This window comes from Lycium barbarum, chromosome 3 (assembly GCF_019175385.1).
Source record: "Lycium barbarum isolate Lr01 chromosome 3, ASM1917538v2, whole genome shotgun sequence".
Taxonomy (NCBI): Eukaryota; Viridiplantae; Streptophyta; class Magnoliopsida; order Solanales; family Solanaceae; genus Lycium; species Lycium barbarum.
The window spans coordinates 15898329-15914223 of NC_083339.1; the positions used below are offsets into that span (position 1 = coordinate 15898329).

The 15895-nt window shown below is 34.2% G+C and overlaps 2 long non-coding RNA genes across 2 annotated transcripts; one reads left to right on the forward strand and one right to left on the reverse strand.

Annotated features, from left to right (window-relative positions):
* Nucleotides 1-5133: 5133 nt before the first annotated feature.
* On the forward strand, nucleotides 5134-6256 carry LOC132630529 (uncharacterized). The gene is made up of 2 exons (XR_009578599.1): nucleotides 5134-5807; nucleotides 5911-6256. It is a non-coding gene; the product is annotated as an uncharacterized LOC132630529 (long non-coding RNA).
* Nucleotides 6257-7571: 1315 nt separating this feature from the next.
* On the reverse strand, nucleotides 7572-15544 carry LOC132630528 (uncharacterized). The gene is made up of 2 exons (XR_009578598.1): nucleotides 14866-15544; nucleotides 7572-7873 (listed from the first exon to the last, which is right to left on the reverse strand). It is a non-coding gene; the product is annotated as an uncharacterized LOC132630528 (long non-coding RNA).
* Between the last annotated feature and the right edge of the window lie 351 nt (nucleotides 15545-15895).

The following is a 15895-nucleotide window of genomic DNA, read 5'->3' on the forward strand; positions in this document are numbered from 1 at the left end:
GATAATATAACTAAAAGATATCATTAGCAGAAAAAATTAGTAAGGGTAATATAACTAGAAGATATCATTAGCAGAAAAAATTAGTAAGGAAAATTATTACAACTTACCCTTTGATTTGAAAAGACCTTCTGTCAATGCTGAGAAGAAAAGATTGTGCTGAGATTTTGATGACCTCATCATGAATGATTATATACAGTGGCGGCGTACAATAGGGTTGTGAATATATTGTTGGGAACTGTCGATCATAATTGAGATCAATTAACAAAATCACGCCTGGCCAATAAAAATCGGAGCCGTACTTTGGAATTTTTGCGTCTTTTTACATGCCTGCTACTGATACTCATGAAAATAATTCAAGTGTGAATTCGAACGAATTAGTTTCTCTCCCGTCAGATTCTAGGGTTAAGCCTTCATTTAGAGTGTAATGTGTAGCATATTGTGGGGAAAACAAAGTATTAATAACATGTACATATATGATTACAAGTGTTAACTACACTTTCAAATAAGTAATCCGTCAAAAAAAAAATTGTAGTGGTGATTATAGTTAACATTTAATTGATTTCATAATAAAATCATCTAAATTATGAAATCCTTTTTGTTGTTGAATTAATCCTCATAAACAAAGTTAGTGTGACGTAGTTATACCACCAAAAATATTAATAATATCATAACTAATTTCCTCAGTAAAAGAAGATCATAATATTTGGACATTATATTACAAATCACCTACTACTAAGGAGAAATTGTCTTCGTTGATCATCAGGTATTACAATTTGACGGATCATCCAAGAGGTACTGATTATAGCATGTGTTGGATTACTTTTTTCAAGAAATTAAACTTAATTATGTGAGAACAACTGTAACAAAAAGGTTGAACTCTTAATTCTCTAAATTTTCTAAGGAAAAATTCTCTAACATTCAAATTTCTTTTTTTAAAAAAATTAAACTTATGTGAGAACAGCTGTAACAAAAAGGTTGAACTCTTAATTCTTTAAATTTTCTAAGGACAAATTTTCTTATTGACCATCAGATGTGAATAGTTAGAGGGGCAGACTAAATAAATTAACATAATAAATAAATGAAGGTTTAACACAACTCATAAAATTAGGAAATTGTATGCGTTACACATGGTTGTATGTAAGAATTAAAGACTTGGTTAAATGTATTGTAGCTACATTACCACACAAGACACAAGCCACTACACGACAAGAAGTTCGTCTAGTGTAGGAGTTAGTTGCGTAAGTGAGTAAAGGTGGTTTAGTAGTCAATTTGATGTTATGATTCAACAAGAACAATGTAGTTGTACATGTTATCATGTGTAATATGTTGTGTAGTTTTACCACGAAAATAAATTATTATTATAGTCTAAATTCTCTATTTTTTCCTACTTCATATGGTAGCTTAGATGACCAGCAAATGACTAAATCTGACGGATCAGCCAAGATCAATACGTGAGAAATATATAAAATCAAATAACCCTAGTTATAAAATTTAATTTAACGAGTAATATTTTCCCATGAATTAGAACCCTATCCAATAAGACGTCCATCCGACTTCCCCATCCCCTACCCCTCCCCCTCTACATGTTAGTCATACTAATAAAGATAACTCCATCATCTTCTCTCTATAAAAAGGAGAGAGTATCAAGTGACTCTCCACACATAACCCCTCCGATTTAGAATACCAAAATCAGGCCGCCTTCTAGGAATAGAACCACCAGTCAAGAAATCAGCGACCTGGCTCATCAAATCGGCAATCTTAGGAACCGACTCGATGAAACCATGGAACTGCTTCTAGACCACATATAGCAAGCCCAGAGTGAACACCAAAGGATTAAAAGGATGTTTTGTAGCATACTACTCAACCAAGGCAATGCCGATGAGTTCAACTCTCCCCCCGGATCTCCTGCGTAGGATGTAAGATTTAGGGTATTGTTCATGTTACTTTCCATGTGTCTTTCATTTTAATGCTTGTTTTGTGGACTAGATCCGAGGCGTAGTTCTTGTTTTGTTGATGTTATTGTCCATGTGTCCTGTTCGTTTCTAGTTAATGAATGGATGTGTTGTTCATGGAATTTTAGTGGATGTTTTGTTCATGTTACGTGGTTTATTTTATTACTGATATTATTAAAATAATATTAAGCAAAAAAATGAATAAATTATTTAACAAACGTTTTTTAAGAACTCATTACAAACGAGAAGGCACCTCTATAAATTACTATTTTTTTCAAACGAGAAGGCAAATCCATAAATCTTATCTAACCGCACATTGTAAATTGCTCGTCATTTAAAAAAGGAAGATAATATTTTAAAAAAAAAGAATATTAAGCACAAAAATGAAAGAAATTATTTATCAAATGTTTTTTAACCGCCCATTACAAACGAGAAGGTACCTCTATAAATTATTATTTGTTTCTAATGAGAAGGCAAATCCATAAATCTTATCTAACTGCATATTATAAACTGCTCGTCATTTAAAAAAGGAAGATAATATTTTTAAAAAAGAGTATTAAGCACAAAAATGAAAGATGATCTTTTTAAAAAAGAATATTTATGCACAAAAATGAAAAAATAATTTAATCAAAAAAATAATTTAAATACATGCGAAGAGGCATGTACAAGAGTCGTCTAACAAATTTGCAGTGTATTAACTTGGTTGATCCATCAAATTATATCATTTGAGGTCAGGTAAGTCAGCCTTAGCAAATATATGTCCAAAAGACACGTTGATCCGAAAATGCACCTCCGTAATATTAATTAAATTTAAAAAGGATCCTTATTATTTTATTTTCAACACTTGGAAAGGCGCCTCCAAATTATTTGTCCAAAAGACACGTTAGAAAAGGTGCCTATTCACCAAAAGAGTTCATTTTCATTGTCTATAAATAGACGTCCAAGTTTATTAATTTAAATACACCAAAGTTTATTTCATTGACAAAAGTAGATTTATTAATTTAAATACACCAAAGTTTATTCTATTGAGAAAGTAATCTACTTTCCTTCAATTTTATAATCAATCATGGATCCTGTCCAAGCAAATGGAATGGAAAATGGCATGGCAAATGCCTTACCAAATGCAAATGCAAACACACCGGCTGCGAATGAAGTTGATCAAGCAATAAGCCGATTGAGGTGGGATCTTGCATGCGTTGAAACTAATATAAGGGATGTGAACCGATGCAACATGGAAGTATGGGGAACTATGAGACGCTTTGCACGATTCGAAAAGTATAGAAGAAGGATAGAGAGGGCACTCGCAATGCTTCTCGCTGAAAGAGGAATGACAATTGAAAACTTCAACACCCCTTCGGATTCTCTGCCTCCGGGTTATCCCGGTCAAAATGTCTAATCTCTTCATGTTATGTTTATTTTAGTAAATTAATATCATGCTACTTGTGTACTCTTTAATTTTCCTGTTATGTTTAATTTAGTAGTATTGTGAACTCTTTAATTTTAAAGTTTGAAATAATTATAATATAATTTACTTATTTTTAGTATACTACTCGTGTTTTCTTTATTTGTAAATTCTATTTAACTGAGGATGTTATCCACTAATAATTATCAAATTAAAACAGAAAAGGATAATGATTGTGGTAAAAAACAAAGTGTAAGCAAAATGTTACAAGCAATATTGTGAACTCTTTAATTTTCAAGTTTTCAGTATACTACTCGTTTTTTCTTTATTTATAAATTTTATTTAACTGCAGATGTTATCAAGTAATAATTATAAAATTAAAACAGAAAAGGATAATGATTGTGGTAAAACAAAATAAAGAAAATTAGTTTGAATAATATTAATTTGCATTTTTTACGAAATGTATGCATGGTAGATTCGTCATTCTAATGGTTGAACAAAGAATCTTGCATATGTTACTTGCAAGCGAAAAACGAAGATTTTGAAATCAGAAAAGCGATCCCAATTTAGATTTTCCATTCAGATTAGGAAGTCCTTCAGATTATGTGTTTTGGAAAGAAAACAAAGAATCCCTTAGCCAATCAAAAATTAGGAAAAAAAAACTGGAAAATGAGTTTTACATTTTCTAAGAAGAAGTAATCAATAGCAGACTTTGGGAAGGAAAAAATACTAATAAATGAAAGGAAAATCTATTGGGAAGGTAAATCTTTTTAACAAATTCTTGTTGCAAAAACTGAAAAATTCAGAATATACTCCATCCTATTCTTTTTTTTTTTTATTTTTTTTGAAAAACAATTTTTTAGAGAGATTATTATGGAAAGAAACATATTTTGAAATAAAATTAGTTTGATTAATATTAATTTGCAATTTTATTTTTTAGGATTTGTATACATGGTAGATCCGTCATTCACATAGTTGAACCGTCATTAACGGAGTCTAAAGAAACTCTTGCAAGCCAAAACGGAAGATTTTCAAAACGTCCATGCGATTAGGGGTTTTGGGTAGACAAAAAAGAATCCATTAGCCTATCAGAAATTAAGAAAAAAAAAAGGAAAATGTTAATTAGTTTTTTTAAGAAGTAATCAATTGTTTTCTTTGGGAAGTAAAAGATAATGTAGGCGTGCCATTTAATGGACTCCTCACCGAGGTCACCTGGAGCAACCACAAAATCTGATTGGTTGAAGCATTGGTGGTAGGGCCCAAACGACCAGTCCTCCAGCGGTTTGTCTTTCTCCATCGTCCTATATATATATGCATGCATTCACGTCCACAAAACACAAATATTTCCATACAAAACCCTGATCTCCTATTAAAATGGAAGTTTCCCCAATAAAAAAAAATGAAGTATCAACGGTGACTCAATTCTTCCCAACGACTCTACCAGCATCACCCGTTCATGTGCAACAGTTGTATAACAAGTCTGACAAGAACCTCAAAAAATTTAAAGGTGAAGTATACGAAATGCTTGCTAGAATTGTCCACGACATGGACACGGACTACGTAAATAAAATCTTGTTGAACCCTACTCAACTCACCACCCTATTCTCAATGCACAAGGATGGTCCCCATCAGAGAGCCCTGCCACCAAGGGCAAAGAGGTCATCGAGATTTCTGATGACAACAGTAACTCTGTCCAACAGTCGGAAGCTCCCAAGGTCAGCCCCAAATCGGTCGCTAGTGAAGGAGGTAGCTACATAAATGTGGATATGTAGTCAATTAGTCATTTTAATCCAATCTAAACAAAGTAGTTGGATATGTTATCATATTTAACATCTTTTTATGTTGGTCTTAACACAAAAAAGTTGTTAGTCTAGTCTAAATTCTCTAATATTTTCAAATCCCTATGGTCTATTTAGTGGACCATCATATGACTAAATTGAAGGATCAACCAAGTACGACATTTTTTTTGTCAGTCGACAAAATTATACAAGTGTTCAAATATCCGATCTTTTGTCATGTGGCGCTCTCAACAGTTTTAAGGGGGAAACTAAACATAATGAATTCTTAGCGGAGGGAAAACAAAATTTATTTTGGGTGTGTATGTATATACATAAAGAACCCTTAACAAAAACTCTCATACACAAACCAAACAAAGACAAAAAAACAAAAAAACAAAAAAAAAAACAAAAAAAAAGGAAGCGAATATGAATGGACATCTCTTAAAGAACCCTTAACAAAAACTCTCATATACATAAAGAACCCGTTAACAAAAACTCTCATACACAGACCAAACAAAGACAAAAAAAAAAAAAAGGAAGCGAATACGAATGGACATCTCTCATTCATCCGTTAATAGTGAGGATATGCCTGACATCGATTTTGAAAACGAAGGTCAAATACTTGCATCGTTTGAAGTGTTCATGATCGACTCATACATCAAACATGATGATCTGGTATATTGCTATGGCCTTAAAGCAAGTTCCTTTGAATTTTTCATTTCATTAACTTGCATCATTATTTACTGTTTTATTATTATCACTTTATACTTTTCTACAGTATATTCCCAAAAAAAAATTATGAACATTTTCCACCAAATGCGCATACTGCACTTCTCGACTTCCGTGATGAAACTTGGGTTGCAACTTTGACTGTTGGTGCTCGAAGACAACTTAGGGAAGGTTGGAGTTCTTTTGTTCAAAGTAATAATATCAGGGGCAGGATGTATCCTCAAGATTTCCTTGGTGGGTACCAACACAACCATTGTTGTCTTCGAAATTGAAGTGAAAGGAGAAGGAACAACTAATAATCCTTTTGAGATAGACAAGGGCTTGTCTTGATATTGATGTTTTTATGTATTTTGGTGAAACTTTTATCGTAATCAAATGTTGATCTTCAGACTTTACATCATGCTATTTGTTCATGAAATTTTATTATTTTTAATTTTTATTTTTGTCAATGTGTTGAATCAACTTGACGGATCAACCAAGTTGTGAATTTTAATAGTACTCAATATAATTTTGTGCTTTTTGTTAGAAGAATTTAGCTGATTATAAATAAAGAAAAATGATTCAAATCAACTCGTACAATACGTACATTGGTTGAGGAAATCTAGTTAAGTAGTGAATTTAGCCACATAAAACAGGAAATGTGGTTAAGTAATAAACTTAGACGACCATGAAATTACTGATTACATTTGACCAAGTTCGTTGAATAATTTACCTTAATATTTTTGGAGGGAAACTAAAATGAATAGTAATTCTTAGTGGAGGGACAATGTTATTTTAGTGTTCAATTGTATTTCTGAAAAGAATTTGTATAGAAAAATGAATTGGAATTTAGTGGAGGGAAAATGAACCTTCAAAATTTCAAAAAAGAGCTTATAGTTTCTCAAAAAACTTTTAGTCTTTTCAAACCCCCTATTGTATGTTCACACTAGGTTACAACTCCATATTTACCCTCACTCTTCATCATTTTCATCTCCATTCCCCTTCTTTTCTCTCTAATTTTACATTCACTCATAAGTTGTGAAAATGACAATGGTTGTCACCTATAAATCTTGCCCGGGTTTGTTAGCTTAACCAATGAACAAGTCAGTCTTTATTTGGAGTTTTTGTTCCATTATGAAGAATGAGAATACTCTAATAGGCCTTGTTTGCTAGAATAGGCTAACAAATCTAGTCAAGAGATGTGGTTAACCTGCGTGTGACATTTCTGTTTCCACAGTCGTCATCACTTAAGGCAACACAATCTCATCTTTAATTTGCTCTGGTTTATCTCTAATTGTACATACAAACCTTTCGGCTAAATTGGTGTCGTTCAAATTGTGATGGTTAACAACCATGACTTTGTTGGCATGTAACCAACTATGAATCGCACGACACTAATTTAGCTTAAAGTTTGGATGTAAAATTTTCCCTCGCGTGTAACGATCTATAATATTCTAAGGTTTCCACATTTTTAAAGTGAATGAAGTTTGAAGTAATGTAATGGGACCTTTACACAGTCTAAGTTGTTATATTAGAAAATATATACTATCAAAAAAAAGAAGGATTAATCAAACAGCTGTTAGAAAAATTTACCCCATTTGAAATTTAATTTTACTAAATTATGTTAAATACAATCTGTTACTAAAAATGACTAAAGTTTGAAGTATCTCTGCACAGCCACAATTCTTTTTTATTAGCATTCAACAAAAAATAATAATTCTTAGAAAAATAGTGAACTTGTTCTTAAAACTAACCCAAAAAAAGTGATTATTATTGTTATAATTACCCAATAAAAGTGATTATTATTGTCTAAATCCTTTATTTCCTTCCTTTTTCCAATGTTTCACTTAGCTAATCATCAGATGAAATAACTTGACGAATCAACCAAGTCGTGAATATTAATAAAACAAAAATAAAGGAGACTCGTAGGATTCGAATACGGGAACAGGTAGTCGAAAAGATGACTCGTCACCACTCGACTGGAATAGCCACATCTATTTAGTCGTGTTAGTCCAAATGCATTTGTCCAAAACCTGTTATGGGGGCACACCAATAAATAAATTATTATTTAAATAAATAACCCAAATTGACTCATAATACACACCACCAAAGGACCTTAGATGATTTTATACAATTGCACGTGAAAAGATTTATGACTCGATAAACGACACTATCCCGCAAAGCACAAGCTGCTACACCACAACTAGTTCGTCCAACGTAGGAGTAAGTTAAGTAGCTGAAGAAATGTGTTTGAGTAGTGAATTTGTTGTTAATACAGGTTGGTTGTACATTTTATTACATATAACATCTTGTTATATGGCTTTTACACATAAAAAAGTGATTATTATTGTCTAAATCCTCTATTTCCTTCCTTTTCCCAATGTTTCACTTAGCTGACCGTCAGATGAAATAACTTGACAGATCAACCAAGTCGCGAATATTAATAAAACAAAAATAAATGAGGCTCGCTGGATTCGAACACGGGAACAGGTGGTCGAAAAGATGACTCGTCCCCACTCGGCTGGAATAGCCACATCTGTTTAATCGTGTTAGTCCAAATGCATTTGTCCAGAACTTGTTGTGGGGGCAGACCACATAAATAAATAATTATTTAAATAAATAAATGGCTCAAATCAACTCATAATACACACCACTAAAGGACCTTAGATGATTTTATACAATTGCACGTGAAAGATTTGTGACTTGGTAAATGGCACTATCCCGCAAAGCACAAGCTGCTACACCACAATTAGTTTGTCCAACGTAGAAGTAAGTTAAGTAAATGAGTAAATGTGTTTGAGTAGTGAATTTGTTGTTAAAACTCAACCAAAATAGCTTGGTTGTACATGTTATCACATATAATATCTTGTTATGTGGCTTTAACACCCAAAAAAGTGATTATTATTATCTAAATCTTCTATTTCCTTCCATTTCCTATGTTTCACTTAAGGGACCATCAAATGAAATAACTTGAAGGATCAACTAAGTTGTGAATTTTAATAAAACTAAAATAAGCGAGAATTTTTTTTTTATTCCCACTGCTACATTAAAATACTAAAGTGTTTGATTTCAAAACATTCACTCCTCTCCCATTTTGGAACCTGGCTTTCTCTCTTCCTTCTCCTCTGTTTTCTCTACCTGCTAAAACACCAAAATCTACTATGGCGAGAACAAAGGTAAAAAGACATTGTACTAGGACATGTGACGAGGAGCGATATAAAACGGCGTTGCCGCAGCGCAAAACTAGCACCAGTAGCAAACCCTCTAGAACCGACAACAGTAGAAAACCCTCAAGAGCCGGCACCAGTAGCAAACCCTCCACAACCACCAGTAAAACATCGCAGAACGAGATCTGTAACAGAAAAGGGGGACATGAATGCCACTGGTAACTCTTTAGAAAACTTAGAAAAAGTCAATCAAGAGTCAGAAAACCCTGATATTCGACATAAATTGAGTAAAGCTGGCAATAATGATGATGAAAAGGTGAAAAGGAAGAGAAAAGTTAAGGAACAACAAACGGTGCAAAACCATCCAAGAACTAGATCTAGAAAAGAAGTCGAAGTTCAACACTATTGAAAGTGTAAAGAATGTAGTTGCTGATGATGAGGTTGAGATTGAATAGGAAGATCGAAAATCTGATGACATGGATGAGAGTGACAATGAAAGAGAGGAATCTGATGGAGGCGCCAATCACAAGGATGATGGTGGAAAGGAAGGAGATGAAGTGGATGTAGGTGAACAGGACAAGCCTAATGGTGAGAAAGATGGAAATTAATTGAACGTAGGTGAAGAGGACAAGGCTGATGGTGAGAAAGATGGAAATGAATTGAACGTAGGTGAAGAGGACAAGGCTGATGGTGAGAAAGATGGAAATGAATTGAATGTAGGTGAAGAGGACAAGGCTGATGGTGAGAAAGATGGAGATGAAGTGGATTTAGTTGAAAATGACAAGGCTGATGGTGAAAGGGATAGAGATGGAGTGGTTGCAGTTGAAGAGGAAAAGGCGGATGGTGAAAGGAATGGAGATGGTGTGGTTGTAATTGAAGAGGAAAAGGCTGATGGTGAAAGGGATGGAGATGGAGTGGTTGTAGTTGAAGAGGAAAAGGCTGATTGTGAGAACGAAGCAGAAGAATCAAATGAAGGCGCCGGTGACCAGAGTGAGGGTGAAAAGGAGCAAGAAACCACCATTAAGGTATGTCTGTGTATCTTTAAAGATTTTTTTTTTAATGAAGTAATTGTTCAGTGTATCTTTAAAGATTAACCCCCCACATGATTTTGTGAGCCTTGATTACTTTGGTGGTTATCCTATCACATGTCTTTGTTGTTTGAATTGCTTATATGGAAATTTACAGCTGATATGGTCAATGAGTATTCAATCTTTTATTGTTTAAAAATGGGGTTTGTGGCTTTCTCTACATATATATATATTCACTCTGTAAAGATCAAAATTCAATTTGCAATATAATTAAGTTTTATATTTACACAACATGTAACGGATGATGTTGTCAATGAGGAGGATCTACATAAGCCTCAATACCTAACTGTGTGAGGGCCATCGACATATTCTCTTACGGATTCAAGACAATTTTGGATGAAAATGGGTAGGCCCCAGCTAAGATGACCCAGAGATGTTCTATGGGTGAGTTGGAAGAGTTCAAGAACACGTTACTGGACTTGAATATTATGCATGATTTCGAGGAGACGTGCTTTGATCCTTTCATGAAAATGAATCAAAATTGGAGCTTCAACGGGGAACTCGTTCACAATCTTCTCATCCATAGAATAACATAATGCGACAAGAAGCATGAGGTATGGTTCGTTGTCTATGGCAAGCCAATTTGTTTCGGCTTAAATGAATTAGCTATCGTAAGTGGACTTCGTTGCTCTGCCGAACCATCCCAAGAGGAGGAAGATGTTGTCCTGAATAGTCCTAGTGTCGTTGCACTTCTGAAAAAAGTCCTAGGTAAAATGACAAGCTTACGAGCAGAAGATCTATTCTTTAAATTAAGGTATTCGAAACTAAATTCAACGGAGAGGCTAAAGATGAGCTTGGTGTACTTTGTTCATACTGTAATCATGTGTTGCGCCAACACCAAGACATTGACCTTTGGATGATAAAGATGGCCGACAATTTAGATTTTTTTTCAGAATTATCCCTGGGGAAGAAAGAGCTTTGAGTTTCTAGTGGATGTACTGCATAAGGATATGAATAAACTAGTTCTGAATTAAAAAAACTGGCAAGAGGAAATAACATTACAATTTTCTCGGTTTCTCATATGCCTTCATGGTAGCATTTTTACCTTTTTTTTGTTCCTTTTTTTTTGTGTATCTGAAATGGCAAGCTAGTTATGTAATGATTGTAATTTTTTAATGTCAGTGTTGGATATATGAAGCTATACCGTCAAACGGACGTCTTATCACCTAATCAACTGAGCCGTCCTTACCCGGGATGTTAAAATGGTAGAAGAAAAAATTACTGTCTAAATGGCAACATGTTGATCCATTTGGAGATGGTATAATGAACCCTGCAGATGTAAGCTACCTTGTCAATTTTGATGCATTTTAGTGTTTTGGTTTGCTTATATGCTCGTTAACACATTTTTTTTACAATGGTTGCAGACGGAGGTGCATCATTTCCTTGTCCCTACTCATCAAGAGACATATCAACCGTTCATGAGGGACTTTGTTCCAATTGGCCAAGATTTCCTAGACAAAAGAATTGATAGGCTGAGAAAATATTTGGAAGGGGCGACGGTAATAACAAGGGCAGAAGCTGTTGTAGGTGTAGGTAATGTTTTTGGTGGAGGCTCAGGAGATGGAGTTGGTCCATATGGTTCTGTTGATGTAGAGGGGGTATCAGCAGGAGGTGTTGGTACCTCAAGGCATACAGTCGGTTGTGTCCATGAGTCATCTACCTTAAATAAGGTGATGGAAGAGGTGGCAAATATCAGAGTGGCACATGATACCATTCTTCATAGAATATTGCAGCGTGGGAACAGTAATTTGAAAGAAGGTATGTTATAATCCATTTTAAACGGGTTAAATTAGGTACAGCATATTGGAGATTCCTATTTTGCTTTATTTTAAGGAGTCGCCACCTAATTAATTTATTGGTGAATTAGGACACCTAAACATTAACTAAGGCAAAGTCAAACTAAACCTCCATTAATGGTCTGCTTAATTAGCGTGATTCTAGATAAGGGTTCTAGATTATCCTAAAGGGAAGGGGTTAGGGGTTAGGCATCCTTTAGAATCCGTTAACTACGGTTTACCGATCAAACTTAGGTTAATTAGGGTTAAAGATGCAAATGTAGCATTTAAATTTTAAGAAAATAGCTTGTAAATGTTGCTAAGGTTTTAAAGGAAAATATAATAATGGTATTTAAAATGAGACTTATAAATATTGCTAAGGCTTAAAAAATGCTATTTAAAATAAGACTTGTAGGAAATATAATAATTTGCGTATAAGAAAATGCAGGTTTGTGCAGCATTTTTGTAAATATTTGAAATAACTCTAATGGAAAGGTATTAATTTTAACAAACTAAAAATATGTTGAATAGCCAAATAAGATAGATAAATGGCTAATGCAAAAGAAAAAAAAATAACTTCACAAACAAACCTTCCTTGATTAATTTAGGCACTTCGCGAAAATGAAGGCTTCGAAAACATTGAAAATTGATTTTCTTCCAAAATATGCATTAAAATACTTCTATGGTTATATAGAAATAATGTCCATTTTTAAAAAAATATACCAAGAACACTTCGTGAGATGAATTAAAAAAGAAGACATTTTTATTATCTCAAACTACCATCCGTTTTTCTTTTTTTATAGATATACTAAAACATTTCGCGAAATGAACTGAAAAAAGAAAAAGAAAGATTTCCATTATTATGTAAACTAACGTCCCAATTAACTCCCACTAAATTAATTATTCTAAAGTAGCTAAATAATCGTCTACAAACATAATTAAATAAACACATATACGATATGCTAAAAAACGCAGCAGCCTCTCTCAATCATTTTTTAGCCGAATTCTGTGGACTAGGAACACGGAATGGAACAATGAGATCGTTTGATCTCGCGGCGGAATCGAGTCTCATTTGAGACTCCTTGCAATCCCGGAAGTCATGCAAAAGAAAAGAAAAAGAACAATGATATAATTTTATAGTGTGCAAGAAAGAGAAACTTAAAGAAATAAGGAAGCAAACCCGAACCAGTAGGCCCAAAAGTAAAATGGCAGTTTCAGTTTTCAGGACTGGACAAGCCACATGTTCTACGATTATAACATGTCACAGATTATGAGCCCAACCGAAAGCTAAGGTATGTATGTTTGAAATTTAACCACATGAATTCAAACTGTGCATTAAAGAAATACTGTTTAATAACCCTACACTATCAAATTTCAGAAACCCAATATAAAGACATTGTCTTTCACCATGGGGTTAATAAGTTAGCAAAAGGTTACGACTTATTAGGATCTGAACAGCCATTCGACTGGAGAATTATACAACCAATTATAATGCACCCGGTAGCCAGAGCCAGAGAAGTCTAGGCCAAAACTTTACAAAATGGCCGAACACTTAACAGCCAAATTTTAACACTATATTGCTTGAAACGAATTCGTCGTAACACATGATTTCTAAAATAGGGCAACGATTAAACATATGATCTAACAAGAGCAATGTACATACAATGACGATTTAAATCGACGCTCAACTAAGGTCACACCGGATATTTATTTTTCATAATGCTTAAACATAAAAGAAATTAAGGTGAAAATAACAGTACATCCATGGCATACATGAGGAATCCAAACAGGGGACAGCAAGACTAGGCAACCCAGTGAATCTAACTCTACCCTCTCATCTTTCTATTTCAGCAATTCGCATACTTGAAATACTAACCACTGAAGCAAATTCTACACTTAGCAAAGGCTATGGCCTTCGGAAATCCAGAACAAATCAGACTTGTATTGGCGCGACATGCCACACGAACATAAAATTCATACATAATCCAGGGATTCTAAAAAGAGGTAGGAACACGGCTGAACTGGTGAATTCATGATATTTTCATACCACTCATTCAATAACTCACTCACAAATGTAATCAGCAGTTAAACTTGACAATTGCTAACGTTTAACAAATTAAATAGACTGATGTGATACCTTCAATAAGTTATGAATCAAACCATTTGAGATTACACTTTTTAAAAGGTGAATAGACCTTTCATGCAAATCAAGATCAACAATCACTTAAAGAGGACTGAACTGGAAATATGCTTTTAGGAACTTAAGGGATTTGGGAGTGGGATTACCAATTAGAATACTTTCCACATTTTCTCATTTCAGTAATCTTAAGCAGTACACATGTCAAAGCCATTTGGGAATTTCAACAGAGAACTAAATTACTCACATGGACATTTCAAGCCTACATGAATCTTGCTTTAGCTATAGGGTTCAATATGCAACGAATTTTAAACTTCCTAAAGCAAATACTATCTCTATTGGATAACATACTGGCTTATATATGCTTGAAATGAGTTTATGCTACCAAATACCAAATAGCCACTTACAACATCCTACAGAGATCTGGTAAGCTATCAAACATGCTACATAAGTATTTTAACAATTCTGACCAAACAAGATATCCTAGCTAGCACAATGCAATCAAACTATTCACTTACACAAATCGACAAATCCCTGATGGACAGTGTGCTAAATGCAGGAACAGAAACATCATACATTTCTACACTTTATATGAGCTCAAAAAATTTCAACAAAGCCATACACAAGTCGATTTTAACTCATTAACTTAACTAAACATGCAACCAGATTCAAGTGATTTAAGACCAAACATATACTTAATAAAACATCTGACCCATGCCATATAATAACTGAACTGAACAAACACTTAAAACACGCTTAACCATAAAACGTATTAACCTAAAAAATAATCAACTACCAATAATTAAGAAACCGAATAATAAAAAAAAATGCGAAATAAAGGAAAGGGGATTCACTGACCTTTTGCAGGTGCAGCGAAATGGGACCTTGAATCTCCGATCTACACTCGAACTAGGACGATACTAGGACCCTTTTGAGTGCGATTTTAGTCCAGAACAGAATCGAACTTTTGTTTCTAAAGCCTCGACTCACTCAAACAGAACGAAAACAGGAAAAGAAATTAAGATCCGGAAAGACAGACTAGACTCGATAGAAATTTTTATAAAGTTGATTTTTTACTCGAACTGAAATAGGTCTTTTCAAAACCCCCCTTTCTCGAACTCCAATGCTAGTATATATAGGACGCAACTAGGGTTTTTGGGCTAAATTTTGGGCGGGACTTTAATGGTTCAAACGTTCGAATTTTCGATCAGAAGGGAGAGGAATAGACAAAACTCATTAAAAACCTGTACCCTAAAGTGAAAAGGAACTGATAAAGGAGCGAATTTGAGCTTGCAAACGGACAAAATCCATTAAGGCTTCAGATCAAAAGAATCAAAAAGAGAAAGAGGAAAACCCCCCTTTTCAACGTTGAACTGTGATGGGGAGGTACAAGCGTTAATTTCTATTCCCGAATTGTCCATGCATGGACTGCGACCACGAAAGGGGTCTGTGGACTCGCTGTTTTCGTCGTTGAAGAGTGAGGGAAGAGAAAGAGGAGGAGAGAGGAAGGGAGAAGAGAGAAGAGAGGGCAGGACGAGTGCGGCTGATGAGGGAAAGGAAACCTAATTGTTTCATTAAGGAAGCGAGATGGGCCGGGCGGGTTAGCGGGTAGTGGACCGGGTCGGCTGAAAATGGGCTGATTGAATTAAAACGTGGGCTGGGTAATGAATTGGCCTCATACGGATTGGGCTGATGAATTAAAATATGGGCTGAATGAAAGAAATAATTTAGGCTTCTAAGACCTATTTTAATTAATTATATGCTAACGTGTGCTAAGATATTACCTAATATAAAAGTACATATTTATTAGTGTTCAGATAAAAAATAGAAATTATGTCGTAATGGCCGTGCTATAACATTTTGAAAGTCAACAGTAAATAAATGCTAT